This window comes from Diadema antillarum, unplaced genomic scaffold (assembly GCF_040938485.1).
Source record: "Diadema antillarum isolate AM-2024a unplaced genomic scaffold, OU_Dant_1.0 seq00000035_RagTag, whole genome shotgun sequence".
Taxonomy (NCBI): Eukaryota; Metazoa; Echinodermata; class Echinoidea; order Diadematoida; family Diadematidae; genus Diadema; species Diadema antillarum.
In genome coordinates this window covers 1,449,014-1,466,684 of record NW_027271149.1, presented here as the reverse complement: position 1 = coordinate 1,466,684, position 17,671 = coordinate 1,449,014, and the positions used below count along the sequence as shown (strand labels likewise).

Here is a 17,671-nt window from a genome sequence, read left to right as displayed (position 1 = left end):
CCTCTGTGTAATCTGTACTATCGTGCCTGCCTAGTAAGTTGGCCATGAACTTGGGCGCGATCTTCCCTACGGCGCGATCTACACGCGAAGAGCATTCATACGTCATGGAAAAAACTGCCTGTGTCATTCCCACTAGGCAGGAGGGATGATGCGTGTACACTCGTGCTAATATGCACTTAGATGACTCAATACAGCACTAGTTTATGTGAATTTTATGAAAAGAAATGATAAATTGTGCAGGAATTATGAAAAAATATTGTTTCTGTGTATTTCATTGATAAATCCTCTTCATTTCAAGCCATCTGCAATCACATCTTACCCACTTGCGAATCGACGTGTCCATAATGTCCTCGAGCCCCACCCCCCGCCCCCGAGATAGCTCTGGAACATTCCATTCAATGACGGGGTTTTTATTTTGCAACGTTATCTAATAACTCTCATGTAAGCAAGTTCTTGCTATGGCTAATCTATTTTGTAATGTATCATAATCTATCTATGCTGAGATAGCCTAATTCAAATTTGCAGAGACATACAAAAAGATTTGTTTTACAATCGTGATACGTTCAACTACTCATTTACCCTGTGCTGAAATCCGCATGTCTGCTCCGCACATGTTATCGCTATCGCTCAAACTTCGATCGCGATGGCTTGTGTGTGTACACAGGTACACAGTGCTAGTGTGACGTGCATGTGTGGAGAAGCATGGGGCTGAGAAAACCCGGGAATCCACGTGGTGTAGTGAAAAACAAATCGGACGTTCGAAGTCGTACATTCAAGAGCTAAAACAGACAAATAGCGAATTCAAAGTCCACTGAAAAGGTCTTGACATTGTAATGTATGTTCCAAAATCATGTCTGGCTTAGTTTTGAGAGAATTTTCTACACGCACGAGATCAGGAATGAGATCGGTGAACTGGCTAACAACGTGTGTACTGTGAACATGTGACTGGCTTGTGCACATGGCCTAGCTAGGTGATCGTGAGAGTGCGGCAAGAACGCTAGGAATGCACCCGAGATGCGGTGTGTTGCAAATTCTTGGGGTGAAATTAGACTTCCTTGTTCAGCCCGTCTAGTATCTATATTTTTTTAATAATTCTAATTCTTCATAAAATCACGATAAAAAGACTTCATATATTCATTTTATATTTTAGAAGCGTAATATGAAATATTTTGGGTTTTTTTTTTATTCCAAGAAAAAAAATAGTTTGAATAAAAAAATAATAATAAATAGTCATTCTTGACTCAAGTCTAATTTCCTGCGCCTTCTTGCAGTTACCCCGCAGTTGCCCATGGATACGATGCATAAATAATCAGCTGTTTACTGAGTCGTACTACTAGTGTACCACCCTACTGCTCTTGTTCAAATTGAGAGGATTGTTATTTTATCGGCGGCACTTAGTTTTATAACCTCATCCAATAAAAAGACAAATTCAAACATCAAATGGTGTGACAGTTTTTGTCAGAATTCCCTATCAATTTCAACTTGTTGCCAGGATAGTTTTCAGATTTCACTTGCTTCATTATCGAAGCTGTTTGACATTTGAAAGAACTGCTCCATAAGAAATCACCTTTCATTTGTTATTTATTTTCACAAACAAGTATTTTGGTCACTTGAATATTTCTTATTATTACTTCAATGTCATGATATTTCATGATGGTTATGTATTCTGTCTTTACATGGCAAGATGGGATTTTTTTTTTCCATCCAGGGTCAAAGAAGAAAGTGACAGGAAGGAAACCAAAAGGATAGGGAGGAAATGAAAAGGATACAATGAAACACCTGATCAGCAGGCTCTTTTTTATTACAATGGTGAATGCAGTACATCAGAATTTAAGTACAGTTCTAAATAATTTATCAGTTGAAAAATGAGCAAAGAAAATGGATTTCATCGAGTTCTAAATGAAAACTAAATTAGCATCGCCATTATGATTTAGATCTAGAACCTAGTGCTAGTACTACAGAATAGACCTGATGCAAACTTGTTGTCAAGCTTTTGGTTGAGTTTCTTCAGAGACACGAATTTTGGTAGCACAATACCCGAGTGAATAAGAAAAAGGAAAAAAAAATAAATACACAACTGTAATGCAGGTCTCTAGACCACTCCCGTGCACGAGCGAGCATCAGCCCCCGTTTCTTCAGTGTCACTCTAGCTCTCGTCATTTGCATTGGCCTAGGCTAGGTTACTCGTGTCGTAGTTTTACTCGCCATCATCAATGTCATACATGGTTACACAAAATAAATTACATCTTGCCATCACCTCAACCACAGCAAAACCCTGAATATCACTCCCATCATAGTCACTCTCAGCTCACAAAACATATCAGCAAACGATACAGACATCGCAGACCTAGCTAACTACTAGCTCTAGCTCTAAACATAGTTGTAACTACGCCACGTCAGACATTAGTTGTACACAAAAATGAAACGGAGGTGAAAAACTAGTAATGAATACACGAAGATCATCAACGATGGCATATTACCGTAGAAAAAAATACACAGAACATCTTGCACCCAAAAAAAATCGAGGTAAAAAACTACGATGAGAAAAACTAGGGTGAAAACACGATGCTTGGAAGACGAACGATGAAGACACTACGGCAAAAATGCTTACACGGAAAACAAACGAGTGGGTACCACACAAGCTACGATGTTATGCGCACATACGTAGATAAGCTACATCGTGTTCAATCAAAAAACTCAACAAACACTAGGACAAAAACTCACCTCTAAATTGTTGCAAACGAGATAATCACTTAGAAAAAATGAACAAAACACTCTCAGAAGTACGATTGTTCTCTGAGAATGAAAGATATAGAATGATACGAAAGCAAAAGAGAGAAAAGAGAGAGAGAAATGGACGGGAAACCTAGAGAAGTTACCCACACTCACTAACGTAAATGGAATTCGACACACACACCCCCGTGCCCGCCCCAGCATTATACTAGCATAGCATAGCAGTACACGTACACACACAAGGAGATATCGTCAAGCACTCTATGAGGAGATCGATATCACGATACCGCGCGTAAGAAATCACTGCAGTTGCTGGGGCAACAAAGATACATGCGCGCTGTAAACATGAATATTGATTAGTTTCTCAGCAGGCTCGAACCCCTGGCAGGTGTTTTGGCCAATAAGAGACATTCTAAAATATGTTTCTTTGCATAAATTATTTTTCTGAGTCCCAGTAAGGATCTCTGTGATTGGCTAAAATTATTCTACAGCTCCTGGCCAAGCCTGAGGTCCTAGGACGCCCTCTTTTGGTCATAAATAATAAAAACCACGTTTTTTGTGGGAGCTGACGGGGATGGGTTAAGCCCCCAGAATACTTACATTGTAAAAAGCTGTTAATGAGCCTGCTTGTTGCCTCACTGATTTGGTATAAAATTGTACAGGAAAATGTCAGTTCTAAAAATGTCTTTTAACACATTGATAGTGCTACAGTTTCTCCCTCTTTATCTGCTTTCAAACTGCATGGAATAAAGCACACTACATATATTCAAATGTATAGATATGAGGCATGCGTTGGACTGTGGATGGATACAGTCATTAAAATGCAATGGCATTCATTTCATAGTCCTCTACAGAATTTACATGATTTCTATCAAAGTACACTGCCACCACTGTACATGCATAAAAATGTGTGAATGAAAACATTCTGTACCTACAAGACAAATGTACCTGTAGTCTGTGTTTGCAATCAGCTTTTTTATTGTCATTTGTAGAATTTCAGTAGATTGTCATACTGTAGCCACAAATCTGTGTAGGTAAAATGCGCTCTGTCATTCCTGAAACTGTAGACAACTTATAGATTTAGTTTTGCGTGGCAAACAAATGAGTTTTGTACCCTGGTTGCTTCATTACCATCCCTGTGGATGTGACTTTGCCTTTTTGCAATGTTGATCCACACTCAGCAGTGGCAGATCCAGAGGAGGGGGCACCAGGTGTGCCCCCTCTTTATTTTTGGTGAAAACAAAAGAAATTAAAAAAAGGGGGTGCATGTGACCCGCCCCCCCCCCTTTAATTTTGCAAAGGCGCCTCCCCTTTACGGAATTCCTGGATTTGCCCCTGCTGAGGTATACAATACATCACAATTGTAGGTTGAACTTGTTTACAAAGCTCCAGTATGTCAGTATGTTGTCATACAATGTACAGTATACAGAAACCCTTTTGTGTACAACGGAGATATGTTTGCGTGATGAACACAATTCAATCCACTGAACTTCAATTCAATTTATTACGTCCTCATTCCAACAGCACAACAGTTTGGACATTTTAGACATACTAAAGTGAAAAGAGTTGGCCTAAAGACGAAAAGACCTTTAGAAAAGCAGACCTTATGTGGAATGGTCCCTCTCACAAGCAGCAAAAAATTCGACATTTGCAGTGGATAAAACATATTCCCATTGTAAGCAATGTGTACACTCGGGTGAACTGGAAGGGCATGGGCCTGCAATTTACCTTGTACAGTCTGTAATACGTACAGTTGTATTAAAAGTAACATGTATGTGATTGCTTCTTGTAAGATTTTTGGAAAAAGACTGCAGAAAAGCTCCCAGTAATTGACTCATGCAAATTTGAAAGTGGTGGCTTCCAGCTTGGGTAACGCAATATATCACATCATGAATATTTGGTAACCTCATACATTTATTCAAAATCTTGATTCCTAAGGGAAGGACTACCAGACAAAGTACCAGTTTGAGGTCATGTGAAATGTGACCAAAACAAGGTGTCCATGCTGAATTTACAATGGATGGTGGGAACTGCCCATTCTATGGAATGAGTTGGCCATCTGTCTTATTTTCTGTTCTTGTTTTTGTTTGTGTGATGAATATTGTGCTGAATTGATTTAATTTGTGCAATGATGCTAATGGAGGCCACATTTTGAAGAGTTTCAAAACCTGTCAAATTCTCTGTGACAGTTAAATTGTCATGCCCAACTTCAGACTTTTTTTAAACTCTTAGTTTCAGTAGATTCATTAGCAGAAGTTTCTTGTAGAAGGTAAATTTCCTGCTAACTGCGTGCTCCTTAATGATCAGTATATTAGATTACCGTACCATTTAGCATGAAAAAGAGATGCATGTAAATATTGTAGCCAACCTTTAAAAATTTGAGTTAACACATTGTATCTTCTTACATGTAAATGTCTACACCTGCAGTGGTAGTTTCAAACAGTCTGGCAAATAATTTTCTCATGGTTTATGCACATGTTGGTACAGTGTGTTCAGGCTAAAGGCTCTAATCTAGGACACGTAATTATGTCTTTGCAGGGAGACGTCAGCTCTTGTAAACAACGTAACTCACATTGCATGAAGAGATGCAGTTCTGTTTTTCCATTGTGTTGGATATTCTGTAACAGTTTCTCCTATTAGTTGTACAGCTGTAGGCACTCTGTGCTTCCGAATGCCAAGTTTGCTGACTTGAGTCCAAATGCTACTTTTCCATTATGACTAGATTATCATATTTATTAAACTGGAAAGAATACACTCAGAATATAAAGCAAAGTCTTTTCTTTGTTGTTTAGTAGTTTGGGTAGAAATGCCAGTACAAATACCAGATATTGACACTTTGAATGGCACCAGGAATAAGATTTCCTGTTGTATTATTATCATTATTCTTTTTTGGTTCGAATACAGTAAACATGCTGTGCAAGAAATTAACAGAATTCTTCTGTTTCAACATTTAGTCTGCATTAAATTCAGCCATGGACTGGTTTATGTTAAGTGACACAATCAAAGCAAAATCACTACCAGTGAATATCTTTGCTGAAACACCAAAGACCACACATGCCAATAGGTGAATTGCGTGCAAATATGCACCGTGATTATACAAGTCAGGTTCACTGATTATCATTTACTTGCCCAGCAGCCTTCACATTTCAGTTTCGGAACTCAGTGTTTGAATGACGAAAGGGTGAAAAAAATGAAGCGTGCAAATTGTAGTGTTACGTATACTCTATCATGATGGCAATCAAAATATCCCTGTACCGTTTTTTTTTAAATGAAAGGTGGCTTCGTCACAAACATGTCAAAAGAAAGGAGGATTGTTATGAGGTAGAACATCTTATTGCACAATTCAAAGGAGTATATCCCTGTACCGTTTTTTTTTAATGAAAGGTGGCTTCGTCACAAACATGTCAAAAGAAAGGAGGATTGTTATGAGGTAGAACATCTTATTGCACAATTCAAAGGAGTACAGCGTCTGAAGAATGTCATTCAGCAAACACAATGCAAAATCTTTTACCTTCGCCTCCTACAAGGTTTCATAAATTGTCATCGCGTTTGTGCTGCATGTAAAGGTCATGATCTCCGCCTCTTTTTTGTTTGTGCACCATTCTGTTCAAGATATCAATTATCCAGGGTTTCGTGGCAGACATTAGAGAACTTTCATTTAGTAGAACCGAAACATTTGCTGCGGCACCGTACAATGTGTCCCGAGGATGTATCGTGTATGACAAATGTTTGTGTACATTGTATTATACTCTGGATTTTTATCTTTTCTTCTGTATGTGAAAACATATACTCTGCTTTGTTTACATAATGAACCTAGAAGTGCTAGAAAGTAAGGTAGAACTGTAACAGGTGGAGATCCCTTCCTCTACACTTTTCTTCTGTGTGTTTTCTTTATATGAATGTTATCATGTTGTCCTGAACTGAAGCATCTCCATATTTTAAGTATTTTTCATTTGGTGTAACAGTGCCATGACTATCCTGTGGCAAAATCAAACTGGCATTTTCAAAGAATTCACTTTTATCAGTATTACTGAGGTAAAAAAAAAAAAAAAAAAAATCATGAGGTGAGGTTGTTAACTGAAGAGCAGAAAAGATGCATACAGAAATAAGAAGAAATTTTGTGATTAGCATATATTTTTGTAGGAAAAAGTAATTTTTTGTGGCAAGATGTGATGAAAAGAGCGTTACAGTGCATAACACGTCTGAAAAATTAACTCCACTGCACACAAATATGGCATTATAAGTAATGCGAAGAAGGAAGCCATAAAGCCAACGCTCTTTACACTCTACAGGTTGCGCAGGCCAGGGATAAAATCATATTGTCTATTACCGCCGAACAGTTTGGTTCGAAAATGGAACAGTGTGATGATTGCATCGCGAAAATCATTACACATGTCCATGTATTCTTTGCCAATACAAACTGCTATTCTCTCCCCACACTACTCTCCGGCTGGCTGTAGGCAGACAAAGCAATGTGTGTTGTAGCAAGCGCTGCAGCCCCTCTGTACATTACAAATTGTAAAGTATCCTGGTACCTTCTTTGTGTGGTTGTAGCATGTGAGACACACTGTACACACAAACACACACACACTTTCTTGTATTCATTCTTGTGGAGAGAGACCCAAGTGTTCACACACAAATACACATACACTCGCAGACACACACACACATATACACACACACTGTGCTGAGTGCATTGCAGCAGTAGGGATACAATGTAGAGCTGGGTGGCACTTGTAATACAAGCCACATGCCAGGATAATACACTGACTTTGGGCGAGACTAGGAATGCCTGAGTGTGTGTGTTTGTGTGTACAGTGGCGTTCAATGGCATAGCCAACCATGCTGCGCCCTATTGAGGAGGCATGTAAACTGTGCACAAGTGTACGTACAATGACTGACTGCCTGTGTACCTTCTATCCCCTGTGTTTAGTCAGTCTGACGCGGATTGCCCCTATTTTTGCCTGATATGATCATGTATTGTGCACCTAACTAAGGCAATTCCTGTGTTATCCTCGGGAGTGATTCAACATGAATTGTTTCCACTTAGTGATGGTGAATCGGTTTAAAGATTCGAGTGGTTCAGGGGATGACTTCTGTAGCATGCACTGCTTTTCTAAACAAGATTCTGAGAATGTAAAAGAGATTGTTTTTGTGGGGAGATGCTGCAAATGGCTTGCTTTTGAGTTAGACCTTTGATTATTGCTCTCATCATGCTTGTATCACAGTATGATATAACAAACTGCTGAACAACTCCCACATCTCAAAGGCCCTTGAACAACGCAAATTTGTGACTTTGAAAACTAGTGCAGATGAGATTGAAGACATGTAGTGTCAATCAGTCACTCTTGTTTTGTATTATCAAGTTACACAGGATATAGTGTGCAGAAATGACCAGACTGGATTATGATTAGGTAAAGGCCAACATTTAAAGGGAAATTCCATCCTGATTTTGTGTTGCTGTGTAGGAAACTGACATATCTGAGAATTAGATCAGTAAAAAATTTTTTGGGAAAATATCAGACACAAAAAAAGGTATGATCTGTTTGAAGTCTAGAGTACTAGACAGTAAGATGAAATGGCAAGACTTTAATTGTGATCTAGGTAATTGTGCAGCTCTCCATTCTAGTTTTACACAAAAGATCACCAATTTGAATTTCTATCCTGAAAATTGTTGTCATTTTTCATTCCTGTTTTTGGTACATAATGGACATATGTTTTTGTGTGTTCTCAGCGAATAAGTTCTGTCTGTGCACTAATACGACTGTATAAAAGAATAATAAAATTAGTGAAATTTTGTCATAAAACAAGCGGAGAGCTAGTAAAGCATGATCACACAAGTGTTGCCATTTTGTCTCATGCTGTAGGCCTACATTTTAAGAGATCATCATTTTTTTTGTGGATTCCAAATTTTTGTCGTTTCGTAATTTTTGTGGATTTACTTTTTGTCATTTTCTGTTTCCATATAAAGCAACATAATATTAGGATGGAATTTTGCTTTTGAAGTTTGCTGTCACTCTGAAAAAAAAAAAATCCTGTTTAGCTCTTGTGGGCAGCATTGAAATGTGCAAAATTGCAATAGTGAAATGACCTCTGCATTGTAGGAAAAAAAAAGAGAAAGAAAATTTGGTAACCAAGTGAAAATCTAAGAGTGAATACCTTCCCAAAGAATGTAAATAAGCATACATCTTGTATGAATCAGTGACAGAAAAAGGAAGCAACTCGAACTTTACATTGGTAGACAAAAGTATCATATAGAATTGAATTTTGTCTTTACAGTTAGTAGGCAGCTTATAAAAGAAAAACACAATTTTTGTTAGTGATAATTTGTTTGTGATGTCAGTTTTATGGAAGTATTCCAGCAACAAAATGTGATGCCCACTAAGGATTTGGTTGTCTTGACATCAACCTTTGGAGATTCATTGGGCCTTTATTATAGTTTGTGGGAACCACTATGTTGCCTTATTTCAAAAACAGCTGACAAGTACAGTACAACTGAAATCAACTGATGAAATTGATGATGATGACAAACCTGCGTCTAATCAAAATCATGGTGGGCAGGTCAATGTCATGTTTGGTGACATCATATCTGCAGGGGTTTTCTCATGGGTCAGTTGGGGTCAAAGGGGAATAGCCTCACCTTGTACTATGAGAAAAGTGTTCACATGAACCCTTCATTCAGACCAACCAACTGTGATTCAGTATTCACACATTGTCCATTGACAATAGCCCGAATGGACTCTGAACTTGAACTGAGCACTTCAGATACAAGGCGTATGACCTCTAATAGACACATACAATTGTAAGTATTGTGTATAATACAGCAGGGATACGATGTGACGTGTAATGTAAAGAAGTTGAAGCTTGGTTGGCTTTTGCACTATTGCAGCAAATGGAAGAAAGTAGGCCTATTCCACAGATTCCGGAAAAGCATTTTGAAGGTGATATTGAAAGTTATCACATTTCCTTTCTTACATTGTATACATACAGTGTATACTGTGGATTTGCTCTTTGAACACTAGTAACAGCACCTTCAATATGTTGGATATTAGGAAATGGCAGTCTGTTACATTTGTAACATTTTGTAATTTGTGGGAGGTACAGCTGTATAGTAAGAGTTAGTAATGAATTGCTTATGGCTTGATAGGGGAGGGACTCAATGACGTCCATCTCTGGTAATCAGTAAACATCATTTTGTATGCTTTTGGGAGAAAACGATGAGGTAAAATAAGCAGCAGAAAGGTCACTGTCTCACTTTTTTCCCCCTGCCATATACTGTAAAACACAGTAGATTCGCGGCATGAAAATTTCGCAAATTGGAGCAGATGGCCTTTCTCGCAGCATGAAATTTTTGCGACTTGCCACTGGCGTCCAATGCACGCTGTGTGTTGCAAGAACTTTCGCGTGCATCTTAATTTCACGAATGTTGCCGCTCGCAAAATTCACGAAATTAGAATGCACACTAACATTCCTCGTTTTACAGTATACAATATACATGTACCGTATTGCATGTGAATGCATACAAATGTCTTTCCATGTATATTGGTTAGTTGTATGCGTGGATATTTCATAGAGCACTATGAAAGAGGTAGGTTGTCCTACTGCATTATGTACAGATTTCCTTGATTGGTATTCTTCCAACACTGAAGTGACACAGGTGGTACGGTTAATATGTTTTTGTTTTTGTTTTTGTTTTTATGTTCTTCTTTTCCTTCTTCTTCTGTGCAGCATGTATCATTTCACTGTCTATGCAAATGATACGCTTGCTTTTGGTAACATCCAGGTACTGTATGAGCTGAAATTTTCTCGTACAGATATTTTCGCGAATTGCTACTTGAAGGACATTTTCGTGTGTTGTTAATTTCGCGGTTGCGAGGGTCTAACTGAACTTACTTATTCAGGCATTATTATTTTCGTGTGTTGTTATTTTTGCGCTTCAAAGGCGATTCGTGAAAATAAAACCACCGCGAAAATTTCAGCTCGTACAGTAACATCTTTTACTTGCCACTGGCTGAATTACATTGTGCGCAGTGTATCGCCATCTCTGACTGGTGAACATTTTCCAAATTATGCTAGAATATGTAGCTACCCAATGGAAAGTACTTGTACAGTATGTGTGTTATTGCTTTTCCTGGGTATACAAAATGAGCAGAAATTTTGATAAAATTTTTTGTCACACTCACTTTTAAAATCTGCAAGAATCATCAGGATTGAGGGAAGCAGATTACAAAGATGAAGAAGAAGGGGGGGGGGGGGGGAAGAGGAGGAAGAGGTTGTGCTGTTACATGATCATCTATTACGTACCCCCCTGCCCCCCCTCCCCAAGAAAAGGAATTGCAGTGGGATTGAGGATGAGCTTGAATTATGTCTTTGTTGTTTCCATTGAAAAAGCGAGATGCAAATTTGTTTTTTTTTTAAAAACCATCGCTTGATAGAAATGAATATTTTGGCTTAACTCTCCTTTGTAAAAATGATGATGTGAACAATGAATTGTGTGTATGTGTGTGTCTGTCTGTCTGTCTGTCTGTCTGTCTGCGTGTGTGGTTATTTTTATTGAATACATAAAATAAACAAAACCAAGCAGACGAAAGAGTATAATTCTTACTCGCTTGTTGAAAGCTTAACAAAGAACAGAAGGGATATGGACAATGATTGTGGGTCGAACCATATTTCTATCTATGGATAAAGAAAGGAACGTGGTTTTGATACAGCCGGTGGGCTTGTTCGTGTTGACATTGTACAATGTAGGTCTGTCAGGTGCTGATATTCATAGAGCGCTCCACTTTTCTCCCACCATTCATTGGGTCCATCCAGGCAGAGTGGCATCTTTTCTCGTAGCAGGGGGCATTCAAGGTAACCGCATAATGGTAGTCTGTGGCGAGCACGATCCGCAGTGCCGTGGAGATGGGAGCGCTTACCCGAACTTCCTCCGCAGTAGCCACTCTCGCACATGAAATTGGATCGCGGTGGAGATCTGATCATGTTTTCATTAATTTCTGTAATAATGTGCTTTTGTAGCTTCCTTCATCTGTGATGGTTTTATCTTTTATAGAAAAAAAAAGAACACGCAATAGTGATTGCAATTTGATTTCTTGTACACCAGGAGCTAAGGAGATATTGAATGTGTGTGTCTGCTGTTATTTCTCGCCCAGGAAATGCAATGTACATTTGTACATATGTGAGTCCTTCCTTACTGAATCTATAGTACTATTTTTGATTCACCTCGGCACATAGTTTTATAAAATCAGAAACTATCAAGGCAAGGTATACTCGTATAATATTCAGGAAACTGTGTTCAGTGCTAGAATCACTTTCACTGTGGACCACAAAGTCAAAATTTTATTGGGGGGGGGTAGGATTGTTTGTGTGAGGATATTCAAAGTGGATGGAGAAAGATGAAACCCAGTTACTTTCACTTCGTTACTCAGATCAAATTTGTTTTCTGCAGAATCTTGAAACTCAAACTAGAGCTGAGGCGCATTCATTTCATCACATTCCATTCATTCATTCTTTAGTGTTGTAACTGTGTTAAAGGGATACTTTCTGTTATTATCCAGTAAAGGCTGAATCAAATGATATGGATGCAATCATTTCTTCTCGTTCTGTGATAAAGAGTCAAAGAAAGATGAAAGCATTCACCTAGATATATCTCTAAACAAAGTGAAAAAGTAGTACACTGTGTTATTTTCTTCATGTCACATGAACATATTGATACACAAAACCACATGCTGACAAAAGTTGCACAAATTATATCAAGAAAGACCTGTACGTTCAATGTAAATGTCAAAAAGCCACCTCTGCTACAGACAGACTGTTGTAGCAGTAGGTGCATTCACATTAAAGGACAAGTTCACCTTCATAAACATAAGGATTGAGACAATGTAGCAATATTAGTAGAGCACATCATTGAAAGTTTGAGGAAAATCAGACAATCCGTTCAAAAGTTATGAATTTTTTAAGTTTGTGCGTAGTAACCGCTGGATGAGAAGACTACTGCAGTGTATGAATAACTTAGATGTCACATGCGTACAACAATATAGAGAAAATATAAAGAGAATTTCACAAAATTCCATCTTTTGAAAAAAGTACACATTCCCCTGACTCGTTACCGACAAATGTTATGGGTAATATTATTCCCCCTGCCTTTAGAAAGAGGGAAGTCAAGAGCTCTTTTATTATGCGAAAAAAGTGAAAATATGTTGAATTTTCTTTTACATTTTCTTTATACTGTTGTACGCACATGACTCACCAACTATAGTAGTCTCCTCATCCAGCGGTTCCAACACAAAAATTTCAAAAAATTCATAACTTTTGCATCGATTGTCCAATTTTCCTCAAAGTTACACTGATGTGTTCTACTAATATTGTTGCATTCTCTCAATCCTTATGTTTATGAAGGTGAACTTGTCCTTTAAGAATTACTGTGGTATTGCATCCCAAAGTACATGTAGTTTGTGTGTCTCGAAACAACTGTCATATTGAATACCACACTAATTTGTTGGCACCGTTTTCATTTGTGAAGTACTCCTGTAATAGATACTGTGGTAATTCACTTGGTACAGTTCTCATTCATGACATTGCATACCATGGTATTTGTCATAAGCATTGCGCATGGGCATATATCTCCAACTGGAAAAGACACAAAGTGTGTCGGGTCACTTGAGAACTACACCACCACGCACTGTATGATCGGTGGTACTTCGTGAAAAAATCTTGCATTGTATTTCATGCTTAGTTTGATGTTCCCACCCTAAATGCCACATTATTTTGTGATGTATTTCCCCTATGTTTTTTGTTTTCACATTGTGAAATACTGTGCAAAATGCCACAGTATTTCACAGTCAATGTGACTGTAACTAAACTTTTCCCCTGATTTCTTTCAGCAATGATTCTGAGAGTGATCTTCACACCAATAATACTCTTATATTCTCATTGATGTACATATTCTCATGCAAACATACTGCAATTTGGTCATCATCCTCTTTTTTCCTTATCTTGTTTGCTCAGATACCTTGAGGCCTACGAAAAGGTTCATTTCAAAGGGGAAGATGATGACGACTCGAGAACGAAAAGACCCCACACCCCTATCAGCTTCGCCTACAGGAAAGAACTGTCAGGTATGAATGCTCATGTATGAATGTTCATTACCATTTGTAATGGTTTTGGCTTTGTTTGTTTGTTTGCGAGATAACTCCAAAAGTTGTGAATGAAACTTACAGGAAAAGTTGATAATGACACATGGAGCAGATGGTAGTGATCCCGGAATTTTTATGAATCTTTGAAGGGTTTTTAAAAAATCTTTTGGCAGATAGGGTCTGTGATCTTGGGAGTTCAAGCTACGTGTATTTGAGGTTTGCATACTCGCACCAAAGCACATGCTCTGCTCAAGGCGAAGTGCAGCAGGAAGCTGATGAGGTAAACACAAGGCTTCTTTATCATCGGCATATTGGGCGATTTTCAGCATGTGTTGTGGAAATAAACTGCTTGGTGGAGGTATGCACTCTTTGAGTGCTTTTCTAGTGCTGTTATAACTTGCCAGTCAGTATCTTTCATTGTAGCAAAAAAAATAAAAAAACAAAAATAATCCAAAGCATTTGCATCATTCAGTTGATGATATGGCTGTTGAATAGATATATTGAACATGCGTAGTTGTGTCTCATAGGACATCATAATTCTCATTCTTTCTTAGATCACTGAAAGCCATTCCTTTGCAAGACTAGCTCGAAGCATTTATTTTTGCACTGAAAAGATGCAGAAACTCTCAAATCTGCTCATTTAATATACAATAGGTGTGCAAAGACCCACAATCGTGCTTCCAGTGTGCCTTGACATTTTGAGCAAAAAAAAAAAAAGAAAAAAAAAAGAAGACAACCAAGAACTCCAAAACAAAACATTTCTAACCGAAAGGTCAGCATACGTGCTCTACTTCAACTTTGAGTCACCTGTTGCACAGGACTGTCCAGACTCCGGGCTCAGGGCTTCCTCCCCAGTTATAAGTTGTGACAGCTCTCCTGCTCTGTGGCAGTCAAATGCCTCCGACTATGTTCCTCCCAATTCATGTAGATGAGGACGAGCCATGTGAACAACAATGTGGATGTCTGTGCCTGTGTTTGTCTGTGTGTGTGTGTGTGTGTGTTGTTATTGTGGTTTTGATGTATTGTTGTTTATGGGGGGTCTCAAATAGTTAATGTTGACGCATACATGTGTTATGCTGCATCATGACATTACGTTTTGCCACGTTGCACACAAGAGGTTGCACTAAGTTCACATTGATATTAGGCACGGGGCATAAGGCTTAGGGAGTGTTGTTGAGCATTAGGAGGGATTTGTTGTACACTGTAGATGATGATAACGGCAGCTTAATTGGTTATGGATCTTGACAGAACCTCTCACTGTAATGAAAAAATAAATGAGCTCCTCATGCCGACTGATGTAGCTACGCAATATCCAGTACTAGTCAGTACCATTCGTTGACATGCCACCACTTATCTCTTCTTCCCTGGCCTGAGCGTGCCTTTCAACCTTTTCAAGCATTTATGATCCACGAAACCATTGTGCGACGGGCGACCCCTCAAGGCAATCACGACTTGTCCCTTCTAGTAATGCCAACATCATAATGGCGAGATTTATTCAGAGATACATGGACAAATCCACAGTCAAAAGTGCCGTACTGCGACAAAACGAGCAACACCCAGCTGGCAGTCTCAAAGAGGGGAAATCGACCGGAGTGTCGTATAATTTAAGTTTTCAAATCACGATTGTATAGTCTGAGCTTTTCCTGAGACAGGATGGAAGCTGTGTGTTTTGACAGAGATCAACGACCAAGGTTTTTAGCGCAGTCGGCGATGGAAGGATTCTAGTGCAGGGAAAGATTTGCATGAAATGAGATGTTTGAGAACAATTTTTGTGGAAGTCCAATTCTGTGCTGCTGAAGCAAGTGGCGTGATGAGCGAAACAGGTAGTGCAGTAATTGCCTGCAACAGAAACTTGAGTCCTATGCGATGTAACCACATACGAGGCATGCTGTTTGGGGGGGGGGGGGGGGGGCGTGAGGAGAGAGAGAGAGGGGGATATTAATTTTTCCTGAAGCGTTTCCTTTGAGTCTAATAGGAAATGCCTGTAAAAAATTGAATTTCCATTCGTCGTGGTTCAGTACCTATCTGAAGCTCCGTTGTGCATTTGATTCGTTCATGCTTTGAATACGTCATTCTCATGGCTCTGCTGTCAAGATATTTTTGGAGCCAAGATTAATGCAATATTCAGAAATCTCCACAAAATGTACATGCCAATTGCAGTAGAGCGTTAGGATATGAACATCTAGTCATTCTCTTCATAACTTCAATTTTGGGCAGCCTCAAGGTTTTTTTTGCCCTTGCATAATTATACCCAAGTAAAGCATTCTCATGGGTTGACAAACACATTCTCGAGCCAGTAATGGGAAATGACATGATAGCGAACTTGAGCAGTTGAAGCACTTCTATTGGGGCTAACTCTCACCTCAAGGTTCTTTGCCTTTCCAAGATATTGCGTGCAGGTTGAAAACACAATCTTCTCTGTGCTTTTACAACAAGTACGAGGGACTGGAATATGCAAGAGAGTATCATCTGAATATCAGTATGACCTGTGTCTGTATGGTCGGCTCATTTACTTCACCGTACTGCCAGACATTAATGTTTTTGTTTTTTTAGGGTAAATTTTCATTTAAATGTTTGCAGATTATATGAGGCGCTTGCTTGTGAGAATAATCTTTTACAGACCTGACCTGGTACATGTGCAAGTTTCTAATTTTGTGTTTTGTTACCGGGATATCAAAGATCAACTACTGCAAGTGTGAAATCATGTAGGCCTGTAGTGAACATGTGAAAAATGAACCCCAGTCCACACTGCCACCCCAAGTTTCACATCTGCAAAACGCACATGATGGCAGTGGAGTGACTGTGCTTCATTTCCTGTGGTTCGAGGATGTTAACATTGCTTTCAATCTCGGATGTGTTTCAATGCCAGTTTAGATGCCACCAGGCAATGATTATCAATGTTGTAGGGTCACTAGGATGCACATGTGTATAGCTTGAGTCATATGCTTGAGAAGGTCTCACATCTGTGGTGAAGAGAGCCATACTACTTGAAGTTTGAGATGAACATATTTTGTATGCCATCAATAAAAAACAAAAAGTAGGAAGATGATGGAACAGATCCACACCTCTCCTTGTTTCTCGAAAACTTTCATGCAGACAAAGTCAGGCAGACGAATGGCTTTGCGATGGAGAAGTGCCGCAGTTCCGAGTACGACCGGATCGTCCACTCGCTGCAGTCCGGCCTACCCAACGAAGTGGACTTCGCCATCAACATCTGCACGCTGCTGTCCAACGAAGGCAAACACGTCATTCACCTGGAGAAGGCTCCCTTGCTCATTGACCTCCTCCTGGCACATGCTGGCGTCTTCTATGAAGGTTTGTAAACAACGGTGTAGCACTGAAAGAGCTGTTATTTTTTTTCGAGGGTTTAATTTTTGCAAGTTTCGTGAATCACTGCAGGTATGTGAATTCAAAGACACATGATAATATTGGTACCTGGTCTTGATCGCATTAAATTTTCGAATAGCTGTAGGTTCATGAATTTAACTGCACGTGATAACGTTGCCACTTGATCTTAATGGCATTTAATTTGCGAATTAGAAGGACAGACACTACAGTAGTGCACTTACGATAGCTGCGGTATCAATCGCGAAAATCTCTGTGACCTTGTTCACGAAAATATCTGTTCGTGAAAATAACAGCTTTTACAGTATCTATGTTCATAACATGAATTTACCTTTGTTGGTTGCGTTCGCTTTTTTTCTTTTGGTGAGATTCTTCACACCTTAGGAATCATATGATATAAGTGAATATCAAACAGTTCCTTGTTGCTTTACAGTATGTGACATTTTCATGTTCAGTGA

The 17,671-nt window shown here is 39.0% G+C and overlaps 1 pseudogene; it reads left to right on the top strand.

The window, feature by feature from the left end:
- Positions 1 to 17,671, top strand: part of LOC139725371 (uncharacterized) — a 59,925-nt pseudogene that overhangs the window by 18,643 nt on the left and 23,611 nt on the right.